The sequence below is a fragment of the Anabrus simplex genome, chromosome 2 (genome assembly GCF_040414725.1).
Source record: "Anabrus simplex isolate iqAnaSimp1 chromosome 2, ASM4041472v1, whole genome shotgun sequence".
Classification (NCBI taxonomy): domain Eukaryota; kingdom Metazoa; phylum Arthropoda; class Insecta; order Orthoptera; family Tettigoniidae; genus Anabrus; species Anabrus simplex.
In genome coordinates, this window is record NC_090266.1 from 179460973 (window position 1) to 179478240 (window position 17268).

General features: G+C 40.6%; 1 protein-coding gene across 5 annotated transcripts in view; it reads left to right on the top strand.

The window, feature by feature from the left end:
* Window positions 1-17268, top strand: part of RhoGAPp190 (Rho GTPase-activating protein 190) — a 1293865-nt gene that overhangs the window by 278581 nt on the left and 998016 nt on the right. The window lies entirely within an intron of this gene.

Below are 17268 nucleotides of genomic sequence, written 5' to 3' on the forward strand. Positions count from 1 at the left end.
GTAATGAATGAAAAACAGATGACAGTTCCAGATCATTGGTCCACAAAATGGAGGGAACAGAGTACTGTAAAGGGGCACAACATTGACAGAGAATCCATATAATATTGCAAATTTAATCTCTTATATTGGTATTCTCAGTTCAGTGAACCCCAGAAAGAAGTTTTCTCAGCCTATCAGTCAGTGCATAGGTGATAAACAAAATACAATACAGGTGGATTACTTTGCATACTGTGTGAGATTCATTAATTCTTCTTATTGATACGTGTATCATAATCATGGATAAGTGGCTGATTCAGTGTGGTGAAAAGTGTTCCCATGAAAGTGATGCATTGGGTGCCTATTCTCCCATGAAAATGCTGAATAAATAACAAGATGCAAACATTTTGAGTAGTTAACCTTCTACATTTTCTTCTGTTCTTGCCAGTGATTTGAAATGTAGTACAAAAACCTAAGTGCATAAATATCAGGATGATTATCTGAAACTGGGAGGAAGGACCACAGTGCTTGGATATTTCAGTCAAAAAGGAGCTGAAGCATGTAATACTCATGATTGCTGTACTCTAATGCAACAATTAATATTTCTGAATTAGTAGTAATATTAAATAACTCTACCCCCTAAGATGACCAATGGCTTCGTGCAGATGAGTTCTTTATAGGTGGGGTGATAATCCCCTCTGTGTACGAAATGACTGGAACCTACCCTAAGTTAGGGGTAGCTGTAGATGGCGTATGTACTCCATGTTAGGAGTGGCCTCATCACCTGCTGGCAGCAGCTCTATAATGCCTTTGGGAGTGGCAAACCCATCGTAATAGCAGCCTAAAAAAGAGGACAAATATGGTGCTGCCTCAGAAAATGCTAGGGCATCCCCTGCAGGCGACGCGCAGTTCTTCAGGTACAGGGACCGGTGGGGGGGAGAGAGCTGACATGTGGGTGACCAGTATCACACTATATCTGAGTCAGGACATTCAGCATCCTAACCCTGACTGACAAGACTGAAGATCTGAGAGAGTTCTTGAAGGAGGAGGACATAGCCAGCCTTAGACTTAGTTAAACAAAATGGAGGGGAAGAGGGGAAATAAAACTGAAGGAAGGCTATAGGCTTTTTTACTGTGGAGGACAGGATGCAGTAAATGGACCAGGAATGATCATTGGAAAGGATGTCCTGGAATATGTAGAGGAGGTGAAGAAAAATAACAGAATGATTGTAGCAAGGATACAGTTTTGAGACAGGAACACAAGATCAGTTCCAAGTATATGCTCCACAATCTGGAAATAAAGAAGAGAATACAGACACTAATAATTAATGTTTTTGGCTTTACATCCCACTAACTACTTTTACAGTTTTTGGAGATGCCGAGGTGCCAGAATTTAGTCCCGCAGGAGTTCTTTAACGTGCCAGTAAATCTACAGACACGAGGCTGACATATTTGAGCACTTTAAAATACCACCGGACTGAGCCAAGATCGAATCTGCCAAGTAGGGGTCAGAAGGCCAGCGCCTCAATCGTCTGAGCCACACAGCCTAGCAGATTACAAAACAATTCCTTGAACAAGTGGAGAAATGCATACAACACAAGGGAGGAATTACAATGGGAGATCTGAACTCACAAGTGGGAAGAGAGAGTCTGGGAAAAGATTCTAGGGCCATATAGATATGGCAACAAGGATCTTGAAGGGGTATGTTTATGGACTTCTGCCAGAGGAACCAACTAATAATACGAAATGCATGGTTCAGTAAGAAAAAATAGCGTGGATAGGTATGGATGGGGAGACAAGAGAACGAAAATGTTCACTGATTACATATTAGTAGAAAAAGGACATTGGAAAGATCTTACGGATGTTACAGCTATGCCTGAGGAAGCCTTTGAGGGTGACTGTAGAGTAGTGATAGCAAAGTTGATAGTAGACAAGGTCACAATACTACAAGAAAAAAGAGAAATAAAGATTAGGTCTGGGGATTGAAGGGAAGGGAGGTTCAGGAAGAATTCAGAAAAGACTTACAAACCCTAATACCAAGGACAGATGTTAGTCATTTTGAACAGGAATGGAATAATTTTAAGAGTGCATTTGTAAGGTGTGCAGAGAAAACGTGTAGCAGAGCATCAGAAAGAGACAACAAGGTGGGATGATGGAGTGAAAAATAAGGTAAAGGAAAAGAAGAAAACTTGGAAGGAATGGAAAACACAAATGGCTGAAGTGAGTAGAACCAGATACATGGAACCAAAGAGAGTTTGCAAAAACATATTAGCCGAAGAAAAGATGGGAAAAATTATCTGAGGAAGTAAAGGAAATTTTTACTGTGGGGGTGGGGGGTGGGGGGAAAAATTAATTTTAAGAAACTTTAGGAATGAAATAGTGAACACAGGATTTTTAAAGAATAAAGAGGGAGTAATACTGATAAACCAGAAGAGATAAAGAGCAGATGGAAGGAATATTTCAGTGAACTGCTGAACATGAGGAACCAGATGTGTGGAGAAGGTATCCATGCAGCAGAATAGAAAAATTAACAGAGAAGGAATCAGGCATTACCAGGGGTCGAAAAATACCGGGCGCCCAGTCGCCATGGCGCCTGAAAATTTTTACCTGGCGCCTAAATTTTCAAATTCGGTTTTGAAAATTTATTTTTTTGAAGTCCGGAGTTCCCTAACATGTACGTTCCCACCACTTTACAAAGTAACAAGGCGTGTGGTGTTTCACGTTGTTTTCTGTAGCTCATATATTCTAATATGTGCAATAAACATTTTCTGTGCTTCTGGCAGTCTTGAATTCTGTAATTGCTCTTCGTACCTTGGAACTGGACGTTTCAGTTCTGCGCGGGAGCTGCCTAGCGCTCATGGGAGATATCGGTGTAACTCGTCCAACAAGTATCCTTACATGTGGACATATCGTAACACATCGAGTTCCATTACAGATGATCAGCTATCGGTAGCCGAGTACAAAGATCAGACCAGAGTTGTGGAGAAATGCAGAGAACTACTAAGTGAAATAATTCCACAAACTCTACATTACCGCCATCCTTACCGTGACTAGCCGTTCCTCAACTATTGCCGCCTAAGCAGTGCTGATAAATTCCCGTGGAATTCATTCTTTGCATTTAGAACATACGGAATGACGTGTTTATCAATTCTTGTATTTTCACCGAACAATATTTATACTTTTAATTTAATTACAGCATCTTGGTATTGAACGGTTTGCACTTTATAAATACGGTTGTGTTTATTCCTGTGCGTTTACGGAAAATTTGCAACGTAGCATCAGACATCGAAGCTCGCGAACTCGGAAGCCATTTAATGCTGGTGTATTTTACGTTTCTGTGCTATACTTGAGAAAATCGGCAAAATGAAACGAACAAAACCGCACAAATTGACTGATGTAACAGTGTCTTCTTTCAGATTTCTTCATAAGTAGGGCCCGTAAATGTAACACAAAGTGATACAAAAGGGCGTGAATGTGAGAAAACACTTGATGGAAGTGCCGACTGTAGAGTTCAGGACGACAATGACCAGCATGAAATTTATGGTGTTCAAGACAATGATAGGTCAAACATCAAAAATACGTCGAAATTTCAATTTTCAGGCAAACGGAAATTTCAGCACTTTTAGCGAAGTGCGTAAAGAAAATGAATGCTAATGTTACAGCATATGAATGCATTGTTCATGGCATCTTATTATATTGCAAAAAATAACAGACCCTACACTGATATTGAAGGTTTGGTTACATTGTTAAGCAAGCTGAATGTTACTGATTCAGAGAAGTATGAGAATGATACACAATGCAGAGAATCGTAGCTTGAATGACTACCGTGGCTGTGCTATGAAGAAGGAATTGCGAAGTGTAAATTATGCATTAACTTTCGTAGTATTGCCGACAAACATTCTAAAGGTGTATCCGGATTTTCAGGACCATTTAAACTGGAAATGTTTAAAACAAACAAAAAATTCTATCCTCACTCAAAGTGTTAGGAGGCTGAAAAAATGGCGTAACAGCCCCAAAGTGCCTTGGCCTACCAACCAACCGCTGCTCAGCCCGGAGGCCTAGAGATTATGAGGTGTCGTGCGGTCAGCACGACGAATCCTCTCGGCCGCTATCCTTGGTTTTCTTGACCGGGGTCGCCATCTCACCGTCAGATAGCTCCTCAACTGTAATCGTGTGGGCTGAGTGGACCTCGAACCAGCCCTCAGATCCAGGTCAAAATCCGTAACCTGGCCGGAAATCGTACCCGGGGCCTCCGGGTAAGAGGCAGGCACGCTACCACTACACCGCGGGGCCGGCAGGAGGCTGAAAGTTTAATGAAAAATCCTGAATGTGCACTTTTAGCGGGGTGCGTCAAGAAAATGAATGCTAAAAAAAAACAGACCCTACACTGATTTTGAAGGTTTGTTTGCATTGTTAAGCATGTTGAATGTTACTGGTGGGAAATCAAACAGGCACATGTAGTGTAATTTTAAAAGATACTGCCCTTGAAGGTGACTGGTGATTATTTGGGTTAGTATATCTTAAAATATAAATTTACATTCTTATATGAAACAAGACTATACTACTTAAGGTCACATTTCAAAAACAATACGTAGCTTTATCCTAGTCTACCCTGTGGTGTTCATAATGTATATTTGTGAAAAATGTGCTGGCTCCTGATGAAAAGGGGCTGGCTACTGAATTATTTCTATTTTCTTCTACCCCTGGGCATTACAATCACAGAGGTTGAATGGGCAGTTAAAATTGTGAAGATGTGAAAACCTGTGGGGATAGATGGAGTAGACATAGAAATGATCAAGGCTGTAAGACTCCAGTCAACTTACAGAATACTGGTGTGTATGGTGAGCGAAAAGTGCCCGAAGGTTGTGACAAGGGAATTATAATATCGTTATTCATGAGGAAATAAGATGATATGCAGTAAGTACTGAGAAATCACCATCCTCTCTCTTGTTGCCAAGAAAATGGAAATTATATTGGAAAGAAGACCTACAGAAAAGGTGGAAAATCAGTTACAAGTGGAACAATTTAGATTTGGAAGTGGAAGGTCAACAGTGAAACCCATTTGCATTCTGAGACAGATCGTGGAAAAGAGCTGGGAATGTGTGAAGGATATAAGAACAACTTTACGACTTAGAAAGCCGGACTGAGTGGCTCAGACGGTTGAGGCGCTGGCTTTCTGACCCCAACTTGGCAGGTTCGATCCTGGCTCAGTCCGGTGGTATTTGGAGGTGCTCAAATATGTCAGCCTCGTGTCGGTAGATTTACTGGCACGTAAAAGAACTCCTGCGTGACTAAATTCTGGCACCTCGGCGTCTCCGAAAACCGTAAAAGAGTAGTTAGTGGGACGTAAAGCAAATAACATTATTATTATTATTATTATTATTATTATTATTATTATTATTATTATTATTATTATTATTATTATTATTATTATTATTATTATTATTACGACTTAGAAAAGCCATATGAGAGCATCCCCAGATCAAAAGTTTGGGAATGCCTGACACACAGGGGCATTGGCAAAGGAATTGATAACAATGATAAAAGCAGTATGTGATAACTGTTACAGCTGTGTGAAGACAACAGTGGACAGGAGAGAATGGTATGGAATTGATGATGAGCTAAGGCTGGGGAGTGTATTGTCACCTTTACTGTTCATAATATTGGTGGATGAAATCGTACAAGCACAAAGGGAAAATCAGCTGGAGGTACAACAGAAGCTTATTATACTGAAAGAAGGATTGAACAATGGGGATTGACGATCAACGTGAGGAAGAGCAAGATAATGGTGATGAGTAAAGGAAGTAAAGAAGGAAAAGGAACTATCAAAATTGGAGGCAAGGAATTGGAAATATTTGAACACTTCAAATACTTGGGAAGTGAACTGACAGAAAATGGAAGACTGGATATGCGAATAAGTAGGATACAACTCGGGAGTGTCTTTTACCACCAGGTACGAAGATTAATATGGAATAAAGATGTACCAACGAAGGCTAATGTAGTAATGTACAAGGTATATTACTTACTTATAATGACATATAACCGGGCGAGTTGGCCGTGAGGTTAGGGGCGCGCGGCTGTGAGCTTGCATCTGGGAGATAGTGGGTTCAAATCTCACTGTCGGCAGCCCTGAAGATGGTTTTCCTTTGTTTCCCATATTCACACCAGGCAACGGCCACGGAACCCACTCCCAGGCCTTTCCTGTCCCATCGTCGCCATAAGACCTATCTGTGTCGGTGCGACGTAAAAGCCACTAGCAAAAAAAAGAAGACACATGCAGCAGGGACCTCGGCAGTGACTCAGAGAGATGAGAGTACAGGCAGCTGAAATGAAATTCCTGTGGAGTGTGGTACTGAAGACAAGGAGGGATAGAGTGAGAAATGAAGACGTGCAGGGAGAGCTAAATGTGTGAAAACTAAATAACCAGCTGGATCCGAAGAGATTGTGGTGATTTGGACATACCAAGCAGATGAAAGACTGCCAAGATAAGCTCTGGAAAGACAGATGATGGCGAAGAGAGGATGAGGGAGACCAAGATTACAATGAATGGACTCTGTGAAGACTAGAATAGAACAATTGAACCTGGGATGAAATTCAGTATTGGATGAGGAGTGGTGGAGAGTCAGGATGAAGTGGAGAGGAACCATATTTGTTCCCACCCGGTGTCAGCAGGAAAAGGGGAATTGATGATGATGATGATGATTAAATCTTTGGTAGATACTTTGAGCATTACAAATACAAGTTTATTTTGTATAAAACTGTTGAAATTTGGTGTGCATGAACCCAATAAACTCGGATGTCTAGGCATGTCGACATGTGATCATGTGGCCTCCAACTCTCATGACTAGGTTGGCCTTTGCATTGCTGAGCCTCACATATCTGCTTAGTGCGCCCAGTGTGTAACAGATGGCTCTTGTGTTAAGGTACTCGTGTACCACAAAGTTGAGGCAAGGGTATTTCCAACCCTTGTTTGACCTTCCTAGCACGTGCATAGGTTGACTGGGAAATATTGCAAATTCCTTTCAAGCACTGCACGTGTTTGTGAAAATGAGGAGTTAGTGAAATTAATTATTAATTAATGTTTTAGGTAATGATTAGGAAGAGAGTGCAAGTGAAGATCTTGAGGAATTACAATATTATCACTTGTATTAGGAAGAGTTGCATGTAAATAGTGTAAATAAGTCGGAAAATGTAAATGTCACTAGTGACTGGGAGAGTGATGCTTAGCATAACTTTTGCATCAGGCCTGGAAATCACTGGAAAGACAGATAACAGGGATGGGGAAGCAAGATGACTGGGTATGGATAAGTGAAGATAATAATCTTGTCATTCACCCCTTCAAAAAAACTGTGGTGTTTCCAAATTGTATTCCAGAAATACCCGGCCACAGCTCCGTCAGAGCTATCCGTCCTTTTAGATTATATGAACCCATTATTTTCTGTGATTGCTGCAGAGACAAATATTGCACTCGGAAGTAACATGAGGATGAGGGTAGGGAAACGCAAGCAGACGGCAGGAAGTAGTTTGACACCACAGAGGATGAGATAAAAGCTTACTTCATATTGTGTATCCTGCTGTCCCAGATTTGGAAACTGCATATCCAGTTGAACTGGATTAAGGATAGTTGCATTGAAACTCTCTATTTTTTCAGAAACAATGTGCAGGGAAATCATTCTCCTAATTTCTAGGTTTCTCTACTTCACTCTACAGTGTTTCAGTGAAGCTAGTGAGAAACTTAGAAAACTCAGGCCTGTTATTGCGCATTTTACGAACAAATTTTCGTTATTTTAACGGTCCAAAAACATTGCCTTAGACGAATAAATTTTGTGGTGGGCTGCCATACATGCAATGTAATGGCAATAAGCGGACTAGATTTGGCATAAAGATATGCAAAATTTGTGAAGCAGATTCAGGCTTCTGCAACACCTTTAACATATGAATGGCAAATGGCATGACTGACCCTTCCTTGCCTGTGAGCACATGCGTGAACCTTTGATCAACAAGGGTATCGGTATAAGTATTATTTACTTTCATACATACATACATACATACATACCCAGGAAAAGTTGATTTTAAAGAGCATGAGGTCTTTCTGAAGGGTGCCTAGTCCTTAGGAGATGGTACAGAGAGGGAGAATCACAAGGCAAAATAATAGATATTAGATCTTTCTTTCCTTTATTCAATCTTGGGAAGACCACCCTATTATGTCGCCGAATCATAAAGTTTTAATAGAAAATAAATTCCAATTTCCACAGTAGAATATCGAAATTCAAGTGAAAATCAACTGAATAATATCTCTCTCAATCCGTTATGTCCATTATAACTTTCAAGGCATAAATTAATAATAGAGAATGTTGTAAGTAAATAAGAAATCCTAAAGTCTATCTATTGGCACTTGCGATTTCAGATTACACTTTCTACATGAATTTAATAAAGTAAATTTGAGAACACATCAAACTCAAATATGAAAACACTTGAAATCAAATCTAGTCTTCTTGTATAAAGTTCTGAGTATCGTCCTACTCTTTGTAAATTATTGTACACTTTATAAAAATATTGTGTATTAAGAGTTTGATATACTTCCACTATGAATAATGAACTCAATTGATATTTCAAAGTTCCAATAAATGAGAATATACGAGAGCACACTGTTATCTGAAAGTCTGTCTTCCAAGTAAAATATTAAGTGAACTTTTTAATGTTCTTTGTCAGTTATGACACTGTTTGTAAAAGTTCTGCTCAAAGTCAGAATTGAATGGAAAAAGCACTGATATCACCTGATATACGCTTTCTCGTTGAGCTCGAACAGTTGAATACTGCTCTGCAAACAGCAATCTGGAACTGGCTGTCAGCAGACACCAAGATGTTCCATAGTACCACGTCCCTGGAACTATTTCTCGTAGTACCAAATCTCCGTCGTTCTACGCTGATCTCCGTCGTCTCGAGTCAGGATTTCTCATGTTATTAAAAGAGTGGCTTTAACACGAGAAAGTCCAACTGACTAGGTTGAAAATGTGCACCATTTGATTTTGCACCGTTAGAACTGATGATTGTTTCATAAATAATCACCATTCACTCGATGAGAAATACGTCGGAGCACTGTCTATTATTGTAAATCACAATAATGGAAAATATACTTCACAGCACAGTTCATCTAGACACTTACTGCTCACTGTTCATATGGTCAAAATAACTTTCATTTGAAGCACAGTTTGTCAGGGCTCACCTTCACTGCAAAGAAATAAATAAATGTCTCTCTCTTGTGATATCTCGTAATGTTACTTCTCACTGCCACAGTTCTACAATTATTCATGTGTGAGTCCTATACTTCACTGAATTACGAAGTTCACTATACAGTCTATCCACATGCATTGTTTTAAATGGTACAGTCTGTTTCGGCACAAATTAAAGTGTTCTACGCTCTGATAATACTTAAAATAGTTAATGTGTTGCGACCTACAATCACGATATTCGCAGTTGAAATAGTTCAAGATCATTACAATGCGAAGTAGCCGTGCTCACTTAAAGTTGGTTATGGTTATTCACACGAAAACTAAGATATTTGTCAAGTTCAAATATTGGTGAAATATTACAAGTCCTTGTGACTTTGATGTTACACACACGTTAATTTCCTAAGTCTGAACGTCTGACGAATTGCAAGTCCCACAGTTTATAAGTCACTCACTGGTATTCGCAGAAACTGTCAACTTGCCGTCGAAATTTTCTAAGTATTACGATGTCCGGCAGCAGGACTCGTCGCGTGCAGCGTGACATGCTAGCCAGCTGTGAAGGATGCGAACTGAATTGTTGTGGTCTGGCCTGCTGCTTATATCCTGCACGACTCAGGGCTGCTTGCCACGTCACAGATGGGAAATGTGCTTATATCTCTTAAATGCCGTGACTGATTTTATTGAAATTATCATATGTTTACATTTAGAACATGAGCTACACGATGATATAGGTCTCATTTCCGTAACTTAATCGGCTGAAAATTTAGACATTTCCTTCCAGCACATTCGATAGAGAGGTGTGCAACATGTGGCATTGACGTCACCCGCAGGTTCCTTGCTCGTGATGTGTCCAGCTCGCCACGAGGAACTTCGTATTGCGCTAGCACAAGATGTCGGGCATACGAACAGATATTATCGCCGTCCCTTTTCCATATGTTCCAGCAATTATAAAACAATGTACAGGGCTGGAACAGTTCCTGGTACAATACATACATACATACATACATACATACATACATACATACATACATACATACATACATACATACATACATACATACATACAGTAGAGTCCTGCTCATCCGACCTTTGCTTATCCGACATTCCGTGTTATCCGACACTGGTAGACTTAATTTGAACTTTTGGTGGAGACTGAATTCAGGGACACCCGGTGTGGAGGGTGCGACCGTGGGACAAGCACTGGCCTGACCGCTGGTGGTAGGACCAGTTTTTCTCTCAAGGACAGGTGCAGTGAGTCTTCAGTCATTGTTCATTATAGTATTGGTTGGGTGTGGATGTTATAGTTTTCATGTCCTTTGTGAGTATGGCGAGTAAACGGAAGAAATTGATTGTTTCTATGGAAGACAAGTTGAGTGCATTAAAGAGACTGGACAAAGGGGAAACTCTTCAAAAAGTGGCTTCAGATTATGGTGTTGGACATGTTACAGTGGGAGACTGGAAAAAAAAAAGAGGGAAGAAATTGAAAAGTGGTGCTCTACCAAAGCAACAAGTGATGCACTGAAAATTAGAAAACCAATGAAAAAATGTGAGTACGAAAAAGTGAAGTGCTATTTCTTTGGTTCACTCAACACCGGGAAAAGGGCCTGCCAATATCTGGCCCCATTGTGCAAGAAATGGCGGTGTATTTCCAGAAGGAGTTTAATGAAGGGGACCCTAATTTTACTGCCAGTGCGGGGTGGCTTGATTGGTGGAAAAAACGGTAGGGCATTAGGCAGCTTAATATCTGTGGAGAAAAACTGTCAGCTAAATCCGATGAGGTTGTGAAATTTGAAAAGGAATTTCAAGAAATAATTCTGACATAAAATTCATGTTCCTCCCTCCTAATGTGACGTCATTATGCCAGCCAATGGACCAAGGTGTGCTGGAAACGTTGAAGAGGAAATACCGGCGGAAACTCCTTTCATCCCTGATAGAGGAAATGGACAATGGCAACGACACGATAGAAAAGTTAAAACAAATCAACATGAAAGACATGGCATATTGGATAGCTCAGTCTTGGGAAGAAGTTGAAACGACGACATTAGCAAAGTCTTGGAACATATTGTTGAGTGAGGTTGAACATCGAGAGGTGGTACAAGAAGACATGGAAAATATTGTGCCCCTACTGAATTGCATTCCTGGCTGTGAGGATGCTACGACTGAAGATGCGAGTAAGTGGTGTGCACAAGATCAGGTGTTTGAACTAACTGACCCTGATATTATTGATTTTGTGAATGCTAATGGAAATGAGGATGATGATGAAGAAGAACGAGGCATTGCAGAACAAGAGTGATGACTCACAGTGAAGGATTAAGTGCATTGGAAATGGCATTAACCTACGTTGAGCAACAGCCGGAAGCAAGCGCAACGGAGGTGCTGATTTTTCGTCAATGGCGGGATCTCGCAGCAAGAAAATGTGGATCAGCAGGCAAGCAGACATTGTTGACAAGTTTCTTTTCGTAAGACATTTGGAATGCTTTCATTCAATACTGCATGCACTGTACAATTGAACTGATAATGCAATAAATAGAGTACCGAAACACATGTCATTGTTTTAGTACTAGAGTACAGCCTTCCTGTTTGTTTCAGTTCATTTTCAAAGTTGTTCTGTATTATCCGACATTTTCGGTGATCCGACATACTCCAGGTCCCGTTAAGGTCGGGTAATCGAGACTCTACTGTACATACATACATACATACATACATACATACATACATACATACATACATACATTGACTGTTATGCCTTTCAGCGTTCAGTCAGCAAGCCTCTGTCAGTTTACTAAATGTTGCCACAATCCTCTATTTGCAACTAGTGTTGAGGTCTCATTTAGTTCTATACCTCTTATCTTTAAATCATTAGAAACTGAGTGTAACCATTGTCGTCTTTGTCTCTCTCTACTTCTCTTACCCTCCATAACAGAGTCCATTATTCTCCTCGGCGGCCTATCCTCCTAATAGTTACAAATTCTTGTTTTTATATCCACCTTATTCAATACATAAAAATGTTCATTATTTCTAAAAGGACATTTACTACGATACAAACATTAAATGTGACATGATGCGCTCGTTGTGTCGTGCGTCTTCAGCCATTTTGTACAATTATCTCAAGGTTGAGTCATTATAATAAACCTTATTATTGTTTTCCTTTGCTGACATTTGCCTGATTCAAATTGCTTAATTTTTCAATTTAATAGTGATTCTGAACGGGTCTTATTTGCAAGTTATGAATTTCATTCCATATTGACGGTTATCACTTCACAAAAGAAAATATTTATAAAATCCTCCTATCAATACAAGTCAAGTCATCTGTTAGATGAAGCAAAGTCTATACATGTTTCAGCCTAATCTCAAGGCCATCTTCAGTAGTAAAACAATGATTACATAATATACAAACAAATTAAAAATCGTAAAGATGTGAAGTGACAGTGATCATGATTAGTGAGTTAAAAACACATTGAGGTACAAAGTCCTCTCGTCTAATAGATCTTGCTGACTGTTAAATAAAAACACTATGCTGAGGAGAGTAGTGAGACCGTCAATACTACGAATAAAACGTGTATAACATCTGTAATGAGAAAAGAGGAATATATGAGTGGATGAAGAACAAGTTAAAAATGATGTACGAAAAGAAAATTCATATGACTTACTTGTAACTAACAGTTGTCGTCTCGAATGGAGATGACCTTGTCGGTCTCAAGTCACATTGACAACTAAGCCTGTGTGTGGCTTACTGTGTATCTGTGTCGATGTGGTTGGGTAGGGGTAATGGAGGGGGAGGGGTAGGGAGGGAGGGATGTTGTGATTCGCGGAAGGAGGGTGTTGATGGAAGGGCGGGTCTTGTTCTAGAATGTCGGTAGTGAAACTCTTTTTTATTAATGAACTGTTCGGAGTATCTTACATTGAAACTGCGGCCTGTTTGCCCAATATACGTTGAAAGACATGATTGGCATTTTAATTTGTACATTCCAGAGTTAGAAAATTTTTTGCTGTTGACAGTATGAGAATTAAAAAACATTTTTCTATTGGTGTGAACGGTCTTGAAAGCTACTTTTAACTTGTGTTTTTTAAAGATGTTTGAAGTAGGATATATATTATTATTATTAGAGGTAAATGTGGTGAACTTCTCTTTATGGGAAGATAGTTTTTCTAAGGTGGTCTTGGCTTTATTTCTAAATTTATTGAGAATTTTATTCACAAAAGATTTACTGAAACCATTACCTTTGGCTATTGCATAAATGGTGTTGATTTCCTTTCTAAAATTCTAACGGGATAAAGGAACATTAAGAGCTCTGAAAATCATGCTATTGTAAGCTGTCTTCTTCTGTGTCCCTGGGTGTAGAGAAGTTTGGTGGATTGTGTTTATTGTGTGAGTGGGCTTCCTGTAAATATTAAAAGAAATGGTTTTATTCTGATTGCGAGTAATAGTTAAATCGAATTATTAATTAAGGGAATTGTTGTTCTCGGATTCTATCATAAACTTTGTGTGGATCCAGGTTATTTAGTAATTCAACAGCGGTGTTGCTGTCAGTAATGTGAGAATCCAGGATAATAAAAGTATCATCCACATACCGAGTCCAATGTTTGATTACTCAATGTTTGGGCAAACAGGCCGCAGTTTCAATGTAAGATACTCCGAACAGTTCATTAATAAAAGAGTTTCACTACCGACATTCTAGAACAAGACCCGCCTTTCCATCAACACCCTCCTTCTGCGAATTACAACGTCCCTCCCTCCCTGCCCCTCCCCCTCCATTACACCTACCCAACCACATCGACACAGATACACAGTAAGCCACACACAGGCTTAGTTGTCAATGTGACTTGAGACCGACAAGGTCATCTCCATTCGAGACGACAACTGTTATTTACAAGTAAGTCTCATGAGTTTTCTTTTCGTACATCATTTTTAACTTGTTCTTCATCCACTCATATATTCCTTTTTTCTCATTACAGATGTTATACACGTTTTATTCGTGGTATTGACGGTCTCACTACACTCCTCAGCATAGTGTTTTTATTTAATAGTCAGCAAGATGTATTAGACGAGAGGACTTTGTACCTCAGTGTGTTTTTAACTCACTAATCATGATCACTGTCACTTCACATCATTACGATTTTTAATTTGTTTGTATATTATGTAATCATTGTTTTACTACTGAAGATGGCCTTGAGATTAGGCTGAAACAAGTATAGACTTTGCTTCATCTAACAGATGACTTGACTTGTATTGATAGGAGGATTTTATAAATATTTTCTTTTGTAAACTGGTCTTATTTATTGTTTTAAACGTTCCCTATAGGCGTAATCCTGTATTTGCACATTGGGCCAAAGGAAAACACAGACCCCCTCGATTTATCGGAGGCTCTTCTTGTCTGTTGTTGGCCGGTATCCATATTCAGTCATAGTTTACCCAGACGGTTCGAGGGCAGAAAAGAATGTGGACTCTGCGTTCGTTGTGTTTCTTTTTCCATTACCAGAAGTTCTGTAGTGTGTACACAGCAGAGCTCTATGCTATCTATGAGGCTCTGCGGTACACGCTGTCCGATGAGCGCCAGCACTTTCTGCTGTGTACAGACTCCTTGAGCTCGCTACAATCCATTGATGCATGTTTCTTCCGGCACCCTCTGGTGCAACGGATCGAGGACCTGCTGGCCGGGTGTTTGGATGCCGGCACCATAATCATGTTTATGTGGCTCCCAATCCACGTGGGTGTAGAGGGAAGCTAGTTAGCTGCTAAGGAGGCTGTTACATTGCCCTCATTGCCTTACAATGTTCCAGCAGGTGATATTCACTCTCAGCTGAGTGTTAGGCCACTCCACCTCCACATAAGCTGAGAGCAATAAAAGGAACAACTAAGGTATGGAGGACTTCCCTTCGGACTTCTCAGAGGGAAGCAGTGGTATTATGTCGTCTTCGAATCGGCTACTGTATAGTAACGCACTCATATTTACTGAAAGGAGAATCCTCTCCGATGTGTACTTGTGGCGATCATCTTACCATGGCACACATCATTACGTGTGCGTGAAACTGGCCGATCTGCGCCGTAGTCTAAAACTGCCAAGAACCATCTTCCACATCCTACGAGATGGTGAGGAGTCAGCAGACCTCGTCATGCGTTTTATGAGGGATAGTAGTTCGTTTTATCGTATATAAACTTAGTGTTAATATTAGTCTTTCTATTATTATTTACTACATTTTATTATATTTACTCTTTTAGATTGTGTTTGTGTATTTTAATGCGTTTTCAAATATAGTTATTTGCATGATATACACTTCATAACAAAAAAGCGATGCACCGGGAAGGCGTTGGCCGATTGTAAGGAAATTACGTATGCAAAGACATTCGGACCGAACATGCAAATGATTAAAGTTTCGTGTCCAATGAATGAATAGAGGGTGCTCCTGCGCATTCGAACTGCGCATGCATCAGGTGTATATAAGGCGGGATTTTGAAGCGTATGCTCAAAGTAGCTGTTGCATTCGACTGCACTATCTTAATGTCAGCTGTAAAAATGCCACGCTGAAGGATTCGTGCTCATTACGAGCAGATGTCAGAGTTTGAAAGAGATCGAGCTGTCGCTGGACATTTGGGTCGAAGTGATGCGGCGATCGGACGATACTGGCAGGCGTGGGTCAGCAACGGCAGGCATCAGCGTCAGGATGGCAGTGGTCGACCGAGGACCACAACAGCATGGGTAAAACGAGCGATTGTCAGAACAGCTGTCACAGCACCAGAGTCATCATTATCAACGATCCAGCGTGTGACCCGCACACGTGTCCAACATGACCATCAACAGATGCCTGAGAGAGAGGAATTTGCGCTCGCGCCGCCCGTTACGCCGCTTACTACTCACGCCTTTTCACCATCAAGCAAGATTAGAGTGGTGCCGTGCTCGAGCAACGTGGAACTGCGCTGACTGAGGACGTATAGTCTTTAGTGACAAGTCCTATTTCCAACGGTGCCCTGACGACAACCGCAGACATGTTTGGAGACGTCCAGGCCAGCGTGGGGATCCTGCCTTGACTATCGCACGCTACACTGCCCCACAACATTGGGTGATGGTCTAGGGTGTCATCTCCTCTGATAGCCAGGCTCCTCTGGTAGTCATTCCTGGCACACTGACAGCTCAGCGGTATGTTGATGACATTGTACGGCCGGTTGTGTTACCGTTCCTTTAGAGACATCCAGGTCTTACTTTCCAACAGGATAATGCCCGACCGCACATGGCACGTGTTGCTATGAACTGTCTTCAAGCTTGCCCTAACCTTCGTTGGCCAGCTCGGTTTCCGGATCTCTCTCCCATAGAGCACATTTGGGACATCATGGGAAGGCAATTGCAAACATCCCGGAATGTCGCCGATTTAGCCCAACAGTTGGAGACCATTTGGCATGAAATTCCGCAGGATACCGTGTGCGAACTTTATCAGTCTATGCCACATCGACTGACAGCTTGCATCCAGGCCTGGGGTGAACCAACACCTTATTGATGTCCTCACTTTGTAATGCTGTAACTGTGCAATAACTCATTCGATTGTTCTGCACTTTTGATTATTTGTTTCTCTATGTCTCTTCCTCACATCCACTGATTTTTATCGCCATCGGACAATTCCTTAGTGGTGCGTCGTTTTTTTGTTATACAGTGTATTCATTTTAAGGCAGTGTTTTATTCTACCGTAATCAATCATCTATATTTTACCCGAAAATAAGGCATTGCGAACTAGATCCACTGATTGTTTTAAACTCACATTCAATGATCATCATCCTCGGTTTTAAATTCTAGTCAGTGGATACAGTTTTAAACTTTTAATTATATTGTCCATCTCGTACCATTAGGGGCCGATGACCTTAGATATTAGGCCCCTTTAAACAACAAGCTTGTTGCCATAAGACCTATCTGTGTCGGTGCGACGTAAAGCCCCTAGCAAAAAAATAAAAAATAAAAAAATAAACAACAAGCTATCGAGCTTGATAGCTGCAGTTGCTTAAGTGTGGCCAGTAATCAGTATTCCAGTATTCGGGACATACTGGGTTCGAACCACACTGTCGGCAGCCCTGAAG